At 41.9% G+C, this 19,977-nt stretch overlaps 1 long non-coding RNA gene across 2 annotated transcripts; it reads left to right on the top strand.

Moving 5' to 3' along the window:
• The first annotated feature begins 3,991 nt into the window (after positions 1–3,991).
• Positions 3,992–19,084, top strand: LOC143840676 (uncharacterized). Of its 2 annotated transcripts, none has more exons than XR_013232305.1 (3): positions 3,992–4,069; positions 4,678–4,766; positions 18,846–19,084. It is a non-coding gene; the product is annotated as an uncharacterized LOC143840676 (long non-coding RNA). The 2 variants fall into 2 exon arrangements; XR_013232304.1 differs by having other exon boundaries at positions 4,678–4,770.
• Positions 19,085–19,977: the final 893 nt, after the last annotated feature.

Raw genomic sequence — 19,977 nt, 5'->3', positions numbered from 1 at the left:
GCATATTATTAAAATACTTGTGTTGTCCAGAATTCATTCATTTCTCAGGATTTGTACAGGAGTGTCAAACTAGAATGATATCAAACAATTATCCTTCAATGTGGAACAGGGAAACAAACAAACAAACAAGAATCCTGAACTGAGTCATAGGACTGCCTCATTCTTCAATGGTTTGGTAGGTACAATTTTCCTTGAATAAGAACAGTACACTGGTGCACAAACATGTTGTAACCTATACACTCCTCTTCTCAAGCATGGCATGAATGAAAGCTTCATGGTTTGTCATGCCTTCTATCGAACTCCAGTTTGTTGAGAGATGCATATAGAGGCACTCAAACAAACTTGAGGTCACCCCCTCAAAAAATACTTAGACTGAGCTGTAGGGAGGAAACAAAGTCCTTCCTAGAGGTCTGCATTTGGAGTTTGACTGAACACTTCTCAAATCAGAAAACTTCCAATCATAGTCAACAAGCCATTGTGATGGTCATAAACCAGGAAAATGCAGTTTGGTTCATGGTGTACCAAAGGGCATAGACCATCTCAAACAAAAATCCTGTTTGTATGAACCAAACAAACTTGTAGCATGGTAGAATGGCCTCCTGTTGGGATAGACACAACAAATTCACAGTAATTCTTTAGGTGACTTTCCTCTATGGGCATCCAAGTTTGGTGAGGTTTGTATTCATCCAAAGGAGGTGCCCCCAGGAAAGTGCTTTATGGAGAAATGAGATGCAGTTTAGGATGTTCGGGAATGTATTGTGCTGTCCCCCCAGCTTCCTAGAGAGACTGAATCAACTGTGAATCTCTGCCCTTCTCTACCTGCTTACCAAGTTTGAGGAGGACTGAATTATAAACTGGCTTATTTGGTTTCCCCCTAATTTGGTTTCCCCCAGACTGCCTAGCAACAAGCCCCTGTCCCCCAGCCAGGTTAGCCAAGTGTCATGGCCCCATCTCCAGAGGGTGCCTCTGCACCACTGCCTGAGCTCATTCTGCCAGATCTCTCAGAGGAAGAAGTGGAGGAGCTGGAGCAAAGCAGCAGGATGCTGCTTAGAGAGGCAAGTCCCGATAGGGAGCCACAACCAGGTCCCAGCCAGACAAGCACCATGCCCTCTGCACCAGCATTACCTCAGCCTGCAGCAACACCCCTGAACAGCCCAGACTCATCTCCAGAGCGCAGGAGGGAATGCAGGAGGACAACGATGGCAACACGCAGGCAAAGTGCTCGGCTTAGACTACAGCAACAGGCTAGGTTGGGCTCAGGTGGGCCTCATTCATCGGAGGAAGGCTGAGTGCCAGGTGCAGCCACTTGGTGTGACAGCTCAGCTTGTTCTTAAGCACAGCCGAAGTTCTTCCCAGTGTGGCTGCAACTTTGTGCACATGTCCACCTGTTGCCTTGACTGGTTTCCTGCTCCCTGACGCTTCGGTGAAGCTCTGCTTGACTGATTCCCGGCTTGACCCTGCTTCACCCGACTAGACTACGCTTTGATTGAATGCTCCACAGATTCCCGGCTTGACCTTGGTAAAGATAAACGACAACTCTTTCAGTTCTCCTTTGGACTTCATCCACTAGCAATTCCTGATAAGTCCCAGACTGGACTTTTGACTACTCTCTGGTACGCGCTTTGAACTTGCTTGACTTTGTAACCGTGCTCGCCATGGCACTAACCCTGTGTATGCCAGGCTAGGGCAGCACACCAAGTTTGTTTATGTGCTATCTCTTATGAAGGCCCTGAATCCCAGTGAGTCCAATTACCCACCCGACTCCCTGCCAATAGGCTCCATCTGATGCAAACCCCACAAGTGTCATGATTAACCATGAAACATCCACCTCAGACACAGCCTAAATTTGTATACAAATCACATAGGGTGGAAGGGAGGAAGCTGCTCCACGGTGTGCTGGGGGAAGAGGCTGGGACCCACGTGTGTGGCACCTTTATAGGTGCCATGGGTCTATCCTGCCTCCGTCTACACTGTACATGCTAAGAGAGTACAGCGTGCACCCCATATGCTCCACTGGGGCAGTTGCGTCTGCCTCCAGCCCACCCTCCAACATGTCAACAGGTGGCTTTGCTAATTCTTTACCACACATTAGGCTGAGAATGTGTAACTAGCACAAGGGCACCCAGCAAGCTTCCATGGCAGAGTTCAAATTTGAACTTGGATCTCCTAGATTGCAGTCTGACCTTTGAAAAATATATACTAGGCTTTCAACACCTGTTTTCTGCTAAGGCATATTCTCTGGTTTTACTATATAGAGATTGAATTATGTTTTGATATTGTGTAAGCTACATTAAAAACTATGACAGAGCTTTCACACTTCTGCAGGGCCTGCAAGATGGAGCTCTTCCACCAGGAATTTGGTTGAGGCTGGGACAGTTAAGAACAGGGGCTCCTCCTCAGCTTGGCCAGGATAGTAGGCAATTCCCCAGTAACATCCAAACATTCCTGAAGCACCGGATGAGAGATGTCAAAGTGGGGGAGGGGGACAAAGGCCACCATCTGGGTGGTTAATAGCTTTAAAGGGGGACTGGTTTATATTTTTATTGTGGAGTTTTATTGTTGTAACCCACCATGAGCAGCCAGGAACAAATAAAATTAATAATAAAATAATATGTTATAAGACTGAATAAAGATATCCCCAGTGCAAACACCAGGTCATGTCTGACCCTTGGGGTGACGACCTCTAGCCTATTCATGGCAGACTCAATACGGGGTGGTTTGCCAGTGCCTTCCCCAGTCATTACCGTTTACCCCCCAGCAAGCTGGGTACTCATTTTACCGACCTTGGAAGGATGGAAGGCCGAGTCAACCTAGAGCTGGCTGCTGGGATTGAACTCCCAGCCTCATGGACAGAGTTTCAGACTTTATGTCTGCTGCCTTACCACTCTGCACCACAAGAGGCCCATAAGACTGAATAGAAAAGCTTAAATTAAATAACCATGTGCAAGAGGACAATTCTATTATTTTTATACTAGAGGCAAAGCCCATTGTATGTGGAAATACAATGGGCGCTAGCCTTTCCCTGCAGGGAGTCCCTGACAGCCGCGCTCCACACGACTGCCGGGGGCTCTCTTGTCCGGCGGTCTGACGCGGCGTCAGGCCGCCATCAAGGGAGCAACTGCAAGCTGCGCTCTGCGCGGCTCGCAGTTGCTCCCTTGTCGGCAGGGCGGGAATCAGCCGGGCCAATCGGCAGGTGCTTTGCGCCTGCCGATTGGCCCGGCCAATGGTCTGTCCAGAGGAAGGGGCCAATCAGCACCCTTCCTCATCCCGGACAGAGCCCGCCCTAACTCCTCCCCCTAAGCCCTTACAGCTTTATTCACTCCGCAGCGCCCGCGGTGCCACGGGCTGTGTAAAGATTGTAAATATTACTCTCAAATAAACCTCTCCAGATGTATTGGTTTAGAATGCTTATTATATATTTTTCCAACCAATATCATTAATTATAACACCTATTATTTATGATATAACATGTACTCTAAAGCAGGGGCAGTCAACCTGTGGTCCTCCAGATGTTCATGGACTACAATTCCCATGAGCAAATGCTGACAGGAGCTCATGGGAATTGTAGTCCATGGACATCTGGAGGACCACAGGTTGACTACCCCTGCTCTAGAGTGTATACTAAAGAACATTTGATAATATTGTTTAGCTGTGATGTTTATTTTAGTGTCATGCTAATTTGCCTGATTTTAAAAGCCTCAGTTTTGTGGGAACACTTTCTCTAATTCAATATTCAGTCTTTCTTTTTATATTTAGTATAAATGCATAATAATAAACAGTTCCAAAGAATTACTCTTTCATCTAGAATATCAATCCCATGTGCACAGACAGTAGGGATCACTTGCTGGAGAGAAAGTATGAAGCCTTGAAGCATGTTTGGCTGCAATCACTGGGCCTCATGTAGACTTGCCAGTGGGAAAGATATGGCAACCGAGCTACTTCTCTGTACATTCTGAAGTTGCCATGGCAGCATTCCCTTTCAACTGTGTGGTAGTACACAATTAACCACACAATGTTTGAGGCAGAAGAAGAATATTTTTCCTGCCTACTTTCCATAACTGGGTTTGAGGTATTTCTGTAATCTGGCACCATCAAATTTATTTGGCTACCTATCCTATCGATTAGAATAACAAATGGTGGGTTTAGTGTGGGCAAAATTCCTAACAGTTTTAGGAAGAGGGACATTCAGATGAACCCCTCAGGGCTCATCAGCTAGAAAGGATCATGGGCTGAGAATCCTCTACAACTTGCCTTCTTATTGACTCACATTAGTGCTAGCTTAAACTCAGCCTGGCTTGGTTTGGAATTGGGCAAACTGAACTGTTTTTCTTGGTTGCCTTTGAAGACCATTTCTGAAACCGGGACACATTTTCACTGGCAGTGATATGAGCCTAAATCCCCAGCTTCATTTCATGAGCCCATAAAGCCCAGGTCTCAGTCCTTTACACTGACCTTTACACTGTGCGTATTCTGTAAGGAAGGCTATATAACCCAAGGAACTTCCAAAGATAAACGTGATTTGCAAGGGATGAGACATTCGTTCAAAGCATGTGCAAGCAGAAATAATGCCAAGTTGTGCAGGTGCAAAGGGCAGTTTACACTCTGTAAAATCTCTAAAAGATATATCCTGACTTCACAGACCAAGGACAGATTTAAAATGATCTTTTTTTTTTAAAGTCAGAATGACACAGCCATGACCCTGTGGAATATCTGTCTTCATCTTTGACTGAACGTGCAGCCATAAAAGCTACCATAACAAGAAACATGTAGGTATGAACTCAGTTTATTTTTCAAGGCTTGATCTGCCCATGGTCCAAATAGGGTAAGAAGCTCTTATGGACAAACTAGATGAGGCAGCATTCCCCTGTTCACCCTGGGGACACATCGCAATTCTGTAGAGTTCCTACTAAGGAACTTCTTTTAACAGCTCTATGGGGGCCCAATTATAGTCAGCACCACCATGGTGTGGGTGGACCAAGAGCTCCTGCCTTTCACTGCACTGTTTCCAGCCCCAAATGGCAGTGGGCAGTCTTATTTGCTGACTTGGAGGGTTGAATTCAGGATGTCATTTTGCTTGACCTGCCATCTGATTCAGTCCTCAAGAAAAACAAGTAGGTGATCCACTCACATGTTCAATTCACATGTAAATAATCATTTGTTCATAGCATTCAGGTGGATAGCTGTGTGGGTCTGAAGCAGCAAAATAGAGTTGGAGTCCAGTGGCACCTTTAAGACCAACAAAGTTTTACTCTAAGTGTAAGCTTTCATGTGCAAGCATCCTTGAATAATACAGATATAGTGAAACAAAACTTCCTCAACCATTACATACAGATGTGGGGGGTGGGGGTGTTGCCATGAAGGGCTAATTAGAATCAAGATTCATGAGATTGTGACCTAGATAACATAAAAATATCCGTGCTCGTACAGTGGTCAGTGTGCACAGACCTACATGCACAGTGTGCATAGACCTACATGCAAACCAGTATATACTAGTATATACAAGTAGTAATTTTATCATCAGGTTCAGTATAGAAGATGGAGAATTAAAACAATATATTGTAAACTGAAGGTCATTTTAAAATATATTGTTGAGTTAATCTATCTCATGCTGGGTCTTCCTCTTCTCTTGCTGCCTTCAACTTTTCTTAGGATTATTTTTTTTACAGTGATTCTTGTCTTCTCATAATGTGATCTAAGTAACATAGGCTCAGCTTAGGCATTTTAGCCTCTAGGATGAGTCCAGGTTTGCTCTATCAAAAATTAAGTTTAGTTACTCTGAACTGGGTCCTGTGGCTATTCATTTAGCATACAAGTCTGTGCACATTAACTTGGAAGTATGTCCTTTTGAACAAAGTGGGATTTGTTGTTGTTAGGTGCGAAGTCATGTCCCATCGCAGCCCCATGGACAATGATCCTCCAGGCCTTCCTGTTCTCTACCATTCCCCGGAGTCCATTTAAGTTTGCACCTACTGCTTCAGTGACTCCATCCAGCCACCTCATTCTCTGTCGTCCCCTTCTTCCTTTGCCCTCGATCGCTCCCAGCATTAGGCTCTTCTCCAGGGAGTCCTTCCTTCTCATGAGGTGGCCAAAGTATTTGAGTTTCATCTTCAGGATCTGGCCTTCTAAAGAGCAGTCAGGGTTGATCTCCTCGAGGACTGACCAGTTTGTTCGCCTTGCAGTCCAAGGGACTCGCAAGAGTCTTCTCCAGCACCAGAGTTCAAAAGCCTCAATTCTTTGACGCTCAGCCTTCCTTATGGTCCAACTTTCGCAGCCATACATTACAACTGGGAATACCATAGCCTTGACTAAATGCACTTTTGTTGGCAGGGTGATGTCTCTGCTTTTTAGGATGCTGTCTAGATTTGCCATAGCTTTTCTCCCCAGGAGCAAGCGTCTTTTAATTTCTTTGCTGCAGTCCCCACCCGCAGTGATCTTGGAGCCCAGGAAAATAAAATCTTTCACTATCTCAATTTCTTCCCCATCTATTTGCCAAGAATTGAGAGGGCCAGATGCCATGATCTTTGTTTTCTTGATGTTGAGTTTCAAGCCAACTTTTGCACTCTCCTCCTTCACCCGCATCAACAGGCTCTTTAATTCCTCTTCACTTTCTGCCATTAGAGTGGTATCATCTGCATATCTGAGGTTGTTGATATTCCTCCCTGCAATCTTGATCCCAATTTGTGACTCCTCTAATCCCGCCTTTCTCATGATGTGCTCCGCATATAAGTTAAATAGGCAAGGCGACAGTATACAGCCTTGCCGAACTCCTTTCTCAATTTTGAACCAATCAGTGATTCCATGTTCAGTTCTCACTTGACCTGCATATAAATTTCTCAAGAGACAAATAAGATGCTCTGGTATTCCCATCTCTTTAAGAACTTGCCACAATTTGTTGTGCTCCACACAATCAAAGGCTTTAGCATAGTCAATGAAGCAGAAGTAGATGTTCTTCTGGAACTCCCTAGCTTTCTCCATGATCCAGGGTATGTTGGCAATTTGATCTCTAGTTCCTCTGCCTCTTCGAAATCCTGCCTGTACTTCTGGAAGTTCTCGGTCCACATATTGCTGGAGCCTAGCTTGTAGGATTTTGAGCATAACTTTGCTAGCATGAGAAATGAGTGCAATGGTGCAGTAGTTTGAACATTCTTTGGCATTGCCCTTCTTTGGGGCTGGAATGTAAACTGATCTTTTCCAATCCTGTGGCCATTGTTGAGTTTTCCAAATTTGCTGGCATATTGAGTGTAGCACTTTTACTGCATCGTCTTTTAAGATTTTGAATAGTTCAACTGGAATGCTGTCACCACCACTAGTTTATTGTTCCTCAGACTTCCTAAGGCCCATTTGACTTCACATTCCAGGATGTCTGGCTCCAGGTCAGTAACTACCCCATTGTGGTCATCAGGGATGTTAAGCTCGCTCTTGTATTGTTCTTCTGTATAATTTTGCCACCTTTTTTTAATCTCTTCTGCTTCTGTGAGGTCCCTACCATTTTGGTCCCTTATCATACCCATCTTTGCATGAAATGTTCTCTTCATATCCAATTTTCTTGAAAAGATCTCTGGTCCTCCCCATTCTATTGTTTTCTTCTATTTGTTTGCACTGTTCATTTAAGAAGGCATTCTTATCTCTTCTAGCTTTTCTCTGGAATTCTGCATTCAATTGGGTGTATCTTTCTCTTTCTCCCTTGCCTTTCACTTCCCTTCTCTCCTTAGCTATTTGTAAAGCTTCCTCAGACAGCCATTTTGATTTCTTGCATTTCTTTTTCTTTGGGATGGTTTTAGTTGCTACCTCTTGTACAATGTTGCGAACCTCCGTCCATAGTTCTTCAGGCACTCTGTCTATCAGATCTAATTCATTAAATCTATTTGTCACCCCTACTGTATATTCGTCGGGGATATGATTTAGTTCATACCTGAGTGGCCTAGTGCTTTTCCCTACTTTCTTCAATTTAAGCCTAAATTTTGCAACAAGAAGCTGATGATCTGAACCACAATCAGCTCCTGGTCTTGTTTTTATTGACTGTATAGAACTTCTCCATCTTTGGCTGCAGAGCACATAGTCAATCTGATTTCTGTGTTGACCGTCTGGTGATGTCCATGTGTCCTTGGGTTGTTGGAAAAGAGTGTTTGCTATGACCATTGTATTCTCTTGACAAAATTCTACCAGCCTGTGGCCTGCTTTATTTTGTACTCCAAGGCCAAACTTGCCTGTTATCCCAGTTAACTTTTGGTTTCCTACTTTAGGATTCCGAGACTGCTCCTAGGCCTGGCAGTAGGCCGCGGAGCCCACCGCCCCCGTCCCGAGCCTTCTGCCAGGCCCCGGAGCAGCCGAGACTGCTCCTAGGCCTGGCAGTAGGCCGCGGAGCCCACCGCCCCCGTCCCGAGCCTTCTGCCAGGCCCCGGAGCAGCCGAGACTGCTCCTGGGCCCAGCAGTATGCCGCAAAGCCTGCCGCCCCCATCCCGAGCCTTCTGCCGGGCCCTGGGGCAGCCAAGCCTGCCCCTGGGCCCAGCAGAAGGTCCCAAGGCCACCTACTTTACTCTGTTCCTCCCTTCCTCCCAGCATTCCCTTTCTCCTTCCCTTCCTCCTAGCATTCCCTTTGTTTTCCCCTTTCTCCCTTCCTCCCTCTCTTCCATCTGCCTCTTTCTGGCTACCTGTTTCTCTCCCTCTTCTTCTGTCTCTATCTTCCTCCCTTTCTTTCTGTCTTTCTGTCTCTCTCCTTTTCCTCCTTCCTTCGCTCCATCCCTCTACCCACCCATCATGCTAGGGCCCGCTGTATTTTGCCCACAGCGAGCTTAATATCTAGTAGGAAGGCCTGGAGGATCATTGTCCATGGGGTCACGATGGGTCGGACACGACTTCGCACATAACAATAACAAATAGTCTAATTTCCCTAATGCTAGTTGAACATGAATCATCTACATCAGGGGTAGTCAACCTGTGGTCCTCCAGATGTCCATGTACTACAATTCCCATGAGCCCCTGCCAGCATTTGCTGGAGGACCACAGCTTGACTACCCCTGATCTACATTGAAGGAAAAATTAAATCTATAGGAATCTCTTCCTTGTACCTGTTATCTGAAAAGTCTGCTTTTGATTTTATTAAACACAGACTGCTAGACAGAACTGCAAGAACTTGGCAGTAAAGCTAGAAATACCTATGCTCCAAAGAGCTTGGGGATCTCACCAAGTTCTAAGTCCCTAGCTGCATATTTCTATCATTTAACCATCCCACAGCAGCATACAACATTTACACTAGCTAGAACTAATGTTCTACCTTCTGTTGTGCTCTATGGGAGATTTCAACAGATCTCATATCCAGCTAGGCTTTGCCCCTGTGGACAATGCTATATAACAGCAATCACATTTTTCCCCATTGTCCATTTTAATTCTCGATCTGAGCTAATTTTATTAACTCGATGCTTTGTAAAAGAGAACGGCATTTGGATAAATTTAAAATTCATTTTCTTTAGACATCCCAGAACCCTGATATAATTGAAACGGTTGCAATGTTTTATATAACTGTATTCTGTCTTACTCTAAAGCATGAGATCTGCCTTTTATTCTTTATTGCAGTAGGTCCTACTGCACTTTTCTTCCATTTCTTTTAATATGCCATTAAAGGCTTTGTTGTATTAATTTTGTAATAACTTGAGGGGCAATGTACCACCTTAAAAATATTGTACCAATTATCTTTCAACATTTGATAGTCAGAAAATTTCAACTCATTAACCACAGTCTATATTTTATCATACAAGCTTTAATTTGTTCTATATCAGGATCACACTACAATAACTAATTGTAGATTTTTACCTAGAAAATGTTTTATATCATAAACAGTTTTTCCCCCTCTTAGCTGGCCCTTAATATAGTTATCTGAACACCTGTCCATTTGTGGAGCAATAATAACATTTCAATCACCATCAAACACCAACTGCTATATAAGATCTGAATCAATTTAGCAATAAGTTGTTTACAAAAAAAATCTTATTTTCATATGCAGCATAGATTCCAAGCACCAGAGTTTTAACCTCAACAAAGTCAATCTCAACCCCCACAAATCTACCTTTATCATCAACCAGCATCAACTTGGGTTTTAATCATGGGTTTATAACAAAAACACATACAATTTTAATTTTTATTATCCTGCAATAAATTATCCTGCAATAAATTATCCTGCAATAAATTTCTCACCCAGGGACCTATAAAATTAGAAATCTTGGTCCAATTTACTTAGAAGTGATGGGGGCTATTTAATGGCCAGGAAGCATTAGCTCCCCTGAATTTTCGGTGTTATGCACTTGAAAAAACAGCAACTCCCCTCCCAATGTTCCCTCACAGGGAATAATAGAACCTGAAATTCTGGAATCCTGGAAGAACCCCACTGGGGGAGCAAAATACAATTAAATATTGATATTTACTCCCTTCCTGAAATCGGAATCTGAAAATATAATTTTTTTTCAATTCATAGTCCTATGAATCATTCATACTATATGTGAATTTTTACCAAGATGTATTCCCATCTGTATTTTCAAATTTTCAATTTTCAAAAATTGTGACTGGTCTTAAACCGTAAGAGAATAAATTCTTCTAAAAGAAATTGTGTAGAGAAGGAGGAGTTAAAGAGTAACATGACAGAAGAGTGAATGAGATATTTTCATTTTGAGTGATACTTTACACTCAGAGGCCTTCTGAATCATATATCTATTGTATTTTAAATCTAGACATTTTCCAAGGGCAGAGGTTACTAGGTGAGCAAGATAGTTACATGTCAGGAACACCTGCTGTGCAAGGCTTTTCAATGCAATTTATTTTCACCAGTCACAGCAGGGACTGTCTGTAAAGGCCAAAGATGTATATGTTTCATCACATGCTACATACATTCAAAAAATCCAATTAGACACCAAACATATTTGAAAATTAGGCAATGCAATAACATCAATTCCACTGGAACCAGAACAGCTAGACATGTCCTAGTTCTTGTCTACTTTCTACAATAGAACAGTGTGACTTTCTTGAACTGCCTTTCTTGTTATTAAGCAAAACTGTTCATAGTTGCAATAGATACCCACAATGCATTAAGGTGTCTGCATATTTTCTGTAGTTTTGAGTCTCTCTCACACACATTCCCTGGGGTTAAGAAACCTCATGCTTTGTTACTGCAGTCTGAAACCTTACAAAGCCCAATGGCTTTCTAAATCATCCAACATTCCAATTCTCACAACAAACAGCTAAGTTTACTTAGGACTGCACTGCAATTGAGATGCCATGATTAATGGTTTGATAGTGTTACTTTTTTAAGAGCCTCTTGTGGCGCAGAGTGGTAAATCAGCCATCTGAAAGCTTTGCCCATGAGGCTGGGAGTTTAATCCCAGAAGCCGGCTCAAGGTTGACTCAGCCTTCCATCCTTCCGAGGTCGGTAAAATGAGTACCCAGCTTGCTGGGGGGTAAACGGTAATGACTGGGGAACGCACTGGCAAACCACCCCGTATTGAGTCTGCCATGAAAACGCTAGAGGGCGTCACCCCAAGGGTCAGGCATGACTCGGTGCTTACAGAGGGGATACCTTTACCTTTAGTCCTACTTTTACAACACTTTGAAATTGTGATTCCTTCGAAGAGAGCTTCTTGAAAAAATAGAAATAGAAATGGAGCTATTAAAACTGTGCCATCTACTAAACTTCTGCATTTTGAAATTCTTAGGAGAATATCTGGATGGAATTCAGCAATGACATGTTTTTTTTTTTTCAAGCAATGACATGTTGTTGTTTTTTAAATTTCTTATCTGGATTAGACATAAGAACTACATTTTAAAATAATTTATTAGTCTGAGGTGACATGAATAAGGTGAATATATAGCTAAGTATTTTGAAATATCAGCTGCTGAAATTGTTAATTTTAAGAAACCATCATCTTCAGCAGACAGAAATTATATGAATTGTTGTAGACTTTACAGAGAACTTATATCTGTAGCATAATATATTTGGAATGCAATGTTTACATGCTGCATAGAATGTAACTAAATGTTATTCTAATTTGAAGATCACAATCTAATTTGAATTGAAGATCACAAGCTCTCTCTGAAACTCTACTGTTTTGAACTCCTACTGCAATGACTCATACATTCATAGAGTTGGAAGGGGGTCATAACAGGCCACTTAGCCCAACCCCCTGCTCAATGTAAGATCAGCCTAAAGCAGCCAGGATTTTATGCCAATAAAGGTACTCTGAAAAGCATCCAGGATATCTGTCCAGCCACTACTTGAAGACACTGAGGGGGAGCTCACCACCTCCTTAGGCAGTCGAATCCACTGCTGAACTACTCTGAAAATGTTTTTCCTGATAACTAGATGATATGGTTCTCCACATACTGTAATCCCATTATTGCCTTATCTTCTGCTGCCAGCAGGAACCTTTCCCTGCCCTGCCCTGCTCTGACATCCTTTCAAATACTCAGAGACAGCAATCATGTCCCCTCTCAGCCTCCTTTTCTTCAAATTAAACATTTCCAAATCCTTCATCCTTTCCTCATAGGGCTTGTCCCCAGGCCCCAAATCATTCTCCTCAATCTCCTCTGAACCCTCTCAATTTTGTCGATGTCATACTTGAAGTGATGCCTCCAGAACTACACCCAGTACTCCAGGTGTGGTCTGACCAAAGTAGTATACAGTGAGACTATGATATTTTGTGATTTTGATGTGATGCCTCTGTTGACAGCCCAAGACTGCATTTGCCTTCTTTACTGCCACATCACACTGTCTGCTCATATTTAGCTTACAGTTCACAAGTACTCCAAGATCACAGTCACACACACTACAATCCATAAGTATACCTCCCATTCAATATACATGCTGGGTCAGTTTTGTGACCCAGATATAGAACTCCACAGTTCTCCTTATTGAATTGCATCTTGTTCTCATTTGTCCACTTTTCCGGTATATTCAGATCTCGTTGAACTCTATAACTATCTCCTGGTGTATTCACTCCTCACCTATTTGAATGTCCTCCATTCTGTCTCCTTTTATCTTCTCTCTTCCTTACCCTGTTCTCATACTACAGGAGTATCTATATATTTGGGAGAGGGTAGTTTATGGTTTTAAGAGTTTCCTGTTTTAATTTGCTTAAAAGCATTCATGCTTTTGGTAGTTAGTAAATTAGTCTTTCATTGAATTGATTGGTCTCTGTTGTTACCAGAAATATTTAGCTGTGGGGAATTGCTTGTGAGAGGTTTGATAATGTGGCATTAAGGATCATTTGCCAATATTTATGAGATGATTACACCCTTTAGAACTCAAGGAGGACAACATATAGTTATAGTAAAATAATAACAATTTTAATGGAAGGAAAATAACAACAAGAAACAGGCAAAATATATCTAGCACATTAGTATTCGAGTGGATAGGAAAATAAAGTGGGAAGAAGGATTACAATCAGTCCTGTAGTCCTGTACAGTGTAGAGCAGAGAGGCAGAGAACAAACAACATAGCCAGTGCATAGGGTGTACTGAATGGATCCAAATTAAAACACACATTTTTGGCTTGGGAAGAGAGCCAGTGTTTAAAAATGTTTTTGGGATGTGGGGTATGTGATGGGAACCAGGTAAGCACAGGATGGAACTTTCCATAGGTGCTAAGTTGGACAATGACCTTTTCTGGAGTAGGAGATGGGCCTTGATGAGCTTAAACAAAAGGGAGACATTATGTGAATCTATAGGTTTGGGGGGACAAATTTCCCCTGGCAGATAGGCAAAGGAATGAGTCATAGGTGTGACACAACAGGAGATGGCCTAGGAGCCCCTAGGCAAATACAGTTCTGGCAGTCACTTAATCAGCAATACAATGGGGTGCTGATGGGGACTGAGGAAAGCAAAACATGTTTCAAGCTGCTGTTGTCATGTCGAATTTTTGGCCGAGAAAAAGATGGAGTCTGGTTCAACATGGTCTTGGCAGACTTTTAACAGTGTCTCGCTTGGGCACAAGCCTAGACTATTGACAGGTATCCCTGGTTGTTGGGGACAGTATGCCATACTGTAGGACAGGGTCCTGCCATATATAACACTGTTCCTTTTCCTTTGGGACTATTGCTCTGGAATGAATTTACAGCCCACCTTTCTGCCTTCAGAAGGACCACCAGGACACCTAACAATTCAAAACATATTTGATATTATCCCATTAAAAAAACAAACAAACATTAAATCAAGTACACCAAAATCAAGTACACCAAAAGTGGTGCAGTAAGGACTGTAAGCTAAAATCAGCCATTAAAAGCTCATACTCATCATTAAAAAATTTTTTAAAAAATAAAATAAATAAAAAAAAATACAATTAAAATGTTAATTTGGAAAAGGCAAAAGTTTTATGTGATCAGAAGAGAAACCAGAGTTTCCTGGGGAGAGTTGCAGGAGTTTGGGACTGTGATTGAGAATACAAAATATCAACAATGAATACCACTAATAGCAAAGTTAAAAAACAAAACAAAAACTAACCAGCATTCTGCCACCAAAACTGCTTGTAAATACAACGGGTGCTAGAAAGTGTGGATGGGAGAGTGTTTTGCCTGATAGTGGGTTTGTGGCAGGGGTATTGTAGGTTTTTTGGCAGACGGGATGGGAGAGGTTTAGGAAAGTATAGAGATAGTGGGGAAGGGATATGCAGTAGTGGTTTGTGAAGGAGGGATTAAGTTGTTTGTTGTGTAGAAAAGTGCATTTCCGTATGGTGAAGAGGATGGGTCTATGTGTTGGAGGAGAAGAAGAGGCATGGTGGGTTTCCATCCAGCGAGAAATTTAAGGGGAAGGAGAAAGATAGGAACAGAGATAGTGAGGGGTAGAGTGGGGTCAAGATAGGACAGACAGACAGACAGACAGACAGACAGACAGACAGACAATCAGGCAGATTTTGCTTCCCTGGAAACTGGTAGCCTACTTGACCTGCAGACTTGGGGGGCAAAGAAGCAGACAACTGAATCTATACATCTCCATGATAGTAAAGAGATGGGTGGTTTGTTCAATAATTGTCACAGCTGTAGGTTTGCATGGGATGGAGCCTGTTGGCAGGGAGTCCGGTGTGAGATCGGACTCCCTGGAGTTCAGGGCCTCCATATGAGGTGGAGCATATACAAGCATGGCATACCCAGCTGGGAGTCCAGAGGTTCATTTGCCAGGTGGCCTGGGGGCACTCAAATCAGGTTGGTGCCTGGCGATTCCCCCCCCCCAATAGGTTGCTTCCCATAGGGAATCTGCTTTTGTGGCTGGGAATGGTGCAGGTCCCCAGGGCGCCTCTGGTCTCCGTGGGTTGTTGGTGCAGTCTGCTGACTGCTAGGTCACGTTCCCTCTCCCATGTTGGGTCAATCCTCTTGTGGGGGGGGGTAATAAAGCTGTGTCTTTGTTTATCCCAACATTGGTGTCATGTCTTATTCCAGCAAATAATGCCCTCCAGCAAGTCAAATAATTATGGCTGCAACCAGATCATGGCAGGATTCTGACAACCAGGCAAATCCTGCCACAATGCTTCTTGTGTAAAGCAGAGGTATAATGCATGTTTTTTGAGAAAAATCACAGTGAGGGGAGCATACTAGGGATGCTGCAAATTTTGTGGCAATCACTTTCAACTGTAGGACTCACTCTGTTTGACTTTGTCAATGAGATATGAATCAATTGCCAGGTCTGTTTGGTTCAATACCAAATCCCTCAAACATCTGCCAAACAGGTTTACATCAGCAGTTCTGCAAACCTGCACATATGTGAAAATAAGGCCAAGTCAAACACGTTGGCAGCCATTGATGCTGTTAAGGACTACTTAGACAAGTATTCAATGGTAAGATTTATTCTTAAACTCAGCTTTTATTTATGACTGATTGATATGATTTGTTACTGATTAAATATTTAAACAATTGCCTACCAAAGTTGAGCAGTGGTGCAGCAAGGAGAATAAAAGGTAGAACTCCACTGGGCTTAGTGAGAACATTCATTAGATAAAAGCTGACTTTTGTACTGTTAGGAAGAAATAGCTGAACAGCCACAAATGCATCAATTTTCAGTGTGGTGAGAAACTGTCTTCCTCTTTGCAACTAACAATTTATAGTTTGGACTTTTGGTTCCAATATGCAATACTTTGCACTTGTGCACATTGAACCTCATTGATACATACTCACTCAGCCTCAACAGATCCCTCTGGAGCACCTCACAGTCAGAGGCACCCATCAGGGAACGTGGATCCCCATGCCTACTGGAATCATGGTTCCATGGGAGGTGACCTGTGGGGAGGGGCTAAAGGGTACAAAACTCCTTGGCTGACCCAGGGCCACCTGGCCAAAACTAGCCCCACATGCCTTCCCCACCGGGTCAGCCCCATGCCTTTTTACTACCCCTTGTGAAGGCACTGTGCCCCAGGGATTCCAATTACATGCCAGACTCCCTGCCAACAGGCTCTTCCTCATGCAATAAAGGGTCATTACCTACTACCTGACTTAGTAGACCTTGTAGAGAAAAAAATTAGAACAACGTAGTTGAAGGCTAATTATTACACACTTGTAGTTGGACTACTAGATTTTTTTTTCTTTTAGCAACAAAGCTTGGGAAAATGGCCCAGATTATAATATATCCATGATTATAAAAAGTAGAAGACCTATTATTATTTCATGTATCCAAATAAATATCTAAACTGTGCATGCACACGAAAGCTTGTATCTTGAATAAAACTTGGTTGGTCCTAAAAGTGTCACTTGACTGAAATTTTCTTCTGCTGCTTCTGACCAATAAGGGTGCCCACCTATCTGAATAATAGAATCAGGTAGGCTCCCATGTTGGTCTGAAGCAGCAGAAGAAAGTTGCAGTCAAGTGGCACTTTGAAGATCAACAATGTTTACTTTTGTAAACATTTGCCTATAGGTGGGAGTGGACTATGAAACTTGCCTACTTAATTACCTCAATTAATTTTGCCTTTTTAAGGGATGTTCTGTAGCTTAAAAGCATCTTGAATTTTTCTGAGTGCTCCTTGTTTTGACTTCAGTTCTTCTCGCAACAACATGATGATTTAAAGCCTTGTTATTCCCAATTCACAAATGATAAACAGAAAGACGACCACTGGCTTATAAGCAACCACAGAGTCTATAGCTGAGATGGGATTTGAATCCCGGGCTCTCCTGAATGTAAATTCAATCTCCAGTCAATACACCTAGCTATAAACAAGAGTTAAAGTATTTCTTTGATTAAAAGTAAAAGAAAACTTCTCTCTCTATCAGATCTTTTCCTTATGAGAACTCTCAGATATTTTGCCATAATTTTTAAAAACGCAAACAATACTTGTTGAGCTCCAAACTTTATCAAAATTACACCTGCCATAAGCAATTAACAAAAATATTTCCCTCTTTCACTGTTTGAAGACATGTCAGAGGGAAAGGGAGCTGCTGAATCTCCTAAGCTTTACTTTTAATTAGCCAAAAGAGCAGCTTTTCTGTTGCAATATCATTGGCTATTATGATGGCAATTTATGAAAGACATTACACCATAGTTATTTCCCATGACAAATCTCTGGTATTTTCAAAGGTTGCAGCATTGCAACTTCTTTCACTTGAGAAACAAATAACATCCTTTACCATTTCTTTTTGATTTTTACAAATGGCTAGCAAAATTCACTGAAGTATCTGGTCTGTTAAATTGTATTAGTATATTACCTTATTTGTGTAAATACAAGAAAAGGTGATACTCAAAGGTCTATATATACATATGTCCTAGAGAGCGAGTGCCTCACTGAATATCCTTCTGTTCAAGTCACTTGTCATTTGATGGCGCTTCTCATTTAAATGACAAATGCTCACATCATTGCTTCCTGCAAGTTAGTTCCGTTTGCTTCATGGTTATTTCATAAAAGGACACTTGCGTAAAAGTGAAGCCTGAATAACCATCTTCAACAGAATTGCTTTTTGGGGACATGAAATTTCCCTTCTGGCCCTTCATTGGTTACAGGCTTTCATGTATATTTCATCCCAAGTCACTTCTTAAATAATTGGTGTTTCCATTTTGTATCATCCTTGTTTCTATTTGCAACATTTACTGGCTTCATGGATGTACACCAGGGAGCCCTGGGTTTGGCACAATACTTTGCAATATTCTCAGATATATAAAGAAAGTTGAGCTGTTTAGCTACTGGGCATGGACAGTGCAAAACTTCAAGATGTATTTGTCGCTTAGCTACACTCTTCATTATGATGAGATTGGTGGGGACACCTTCAGACTATTGTATCTTATGCCTTTTCCTTTTTCTGTTCATTTCTTAGCTATACTTTGAAATAATACTTCCAAAAAGCATATCAAATTCTAACTTTGCAGAATCACCTTTTGTCTACTAGTGTTTAAATGGCTTCCTGTTCTGATGTGGATGTTATGAACAAATTGGCCAGGGAGAATCATGAGTGAAAAAGACCTAAATGCCCGTCTGTCTGTCTGTCTGTCTTGCATCATTTATCTAGACTTCTGGATAAAATAATGTTGATAACAATGGCCTCTAACTTGGTCAGCTTTCTATATTCATGTGTGCCTGAATCCTCACATTAATCTTGTTAGTTTCTTGTTAGTTTCCTCACATTAATCTTGTTAGTTTCTATTATTATTCTATTATTAGTATATGTGTACTTATATGTGTAATCAGACCTCTGTTGTACAATCAATGGTTTTTTACAGCATACAGTTAAATATCATGATATTAGTAAAATGGATTACATATCAGTTGCATCATATAAATACTAGCTGCTAATTGGAAACATTTAATAAAAAGACAGCTTTTGTCCAGGATTAGACAAAAAGAAAAATAATAATTAGCATTGCACACATTTCTTTCTGGGTGTGTGGGACAGGGGAGAAAGAGAGACAGAGACAGACTGAGATTACTGCGCTTCTGATCTTCTGTGCTGCAACCCATCAGACCCATTTCCACTTCTGTAACTATAGTGTAGAAATGAGATGGAGAAAGCCCTTAAATTTAGATCTCCTGCTGATACAAAGAGTGCAACACAGAGAGCGGGCTTCCTGTAAACAAGACCTTAGATCAGAAGAATGAAAGGATAAATGTGAAGAGGAGATGTTAAACAATTTAATGCAACTCACTGTGATTTTGATCTGTTAAAAGAGACATATTTGAGCTAGATATAAAAATGAAACCTTTGGCTTTGTGGTCTTTCTTTATGATTGATGTCTTGTTCAACCATTTTTATTTCTAGGGTAACAGTACATTAGCTACATTATGCATTATATTTTAAAAGTCAGAATCATATAGTGCTGGAAGAGACACATAGAGCCATCCAGGCCAGCCTCCCACCTTAAAACACACACACCTGACAGGTGCTCATCCTGTTACCTCCTGAAACCTTCCAAAAATGAGATTCTACCAATCTCCAAGGCAGCATATTCCATCTATGAACTGCCCTCACTATCAGAACATGATTTCTAGTATTTAAGTAAAATTTTTGGAACAAATCATCAAACAGTCAGTCCTTGAACAACTGGAACACATAGCTGTGATTTCTAAGACTCAGCACAGGTTTCACAAGAACAAGTCATGTCAGACCAACCTTATCTCTTTTTTTGAGAAAGTGTCTCCCCTGCTGGATAAGGGGAATACTGTGGACATAGTTTATCTTGATTTTAGTAAAGCGTTTGATGAGGTTCTACATGATATTCTTGTTGACAAGCTGGTAAAATCTGTTATGGATCCTAATTTTGTCAGGTGGACAAATAACTGGTTGACTGATTGTACCCAAGAGGTACTTGTTAATGGTTCAGCATCCTCTTGGAGAAGAGTCACAAGTGGAGTGCCCTAGGAATCTGTCCTGGGGCCTCAACGTATTTATAAGTGATTTGGATTAGGGATTAGAAAGGATGCAGAGAAAGCAGAAAGGCTCAGAGCCTATTTTACATCTGTTTTTTCTCACAGGTCAAAGGGTTTAGGCACATCTAGAGATGGCAGTAGCCAAGAGATAGTGTCTGGGT

The sequence above is a fragment of the Paroedura picta genome, chromosome 6 (genome assembly GCF_049243985.1).
Source record: "Paroedura picta isolate Pp20150507F chromosome 6, Ppicta_v3.0, whole genome shotgun sequence".
NCBI classification, from domain to species: Eukaryota; Metazoa; Chordata; class Lepidosauria; order Squamata; family Gekkonidae; genus Paroedura; species Paroedura picta.
Note: the sequence above shows the minus strand (reverse complement) of the source record. Positions and strands in the feature narration are given on the sequence as shown.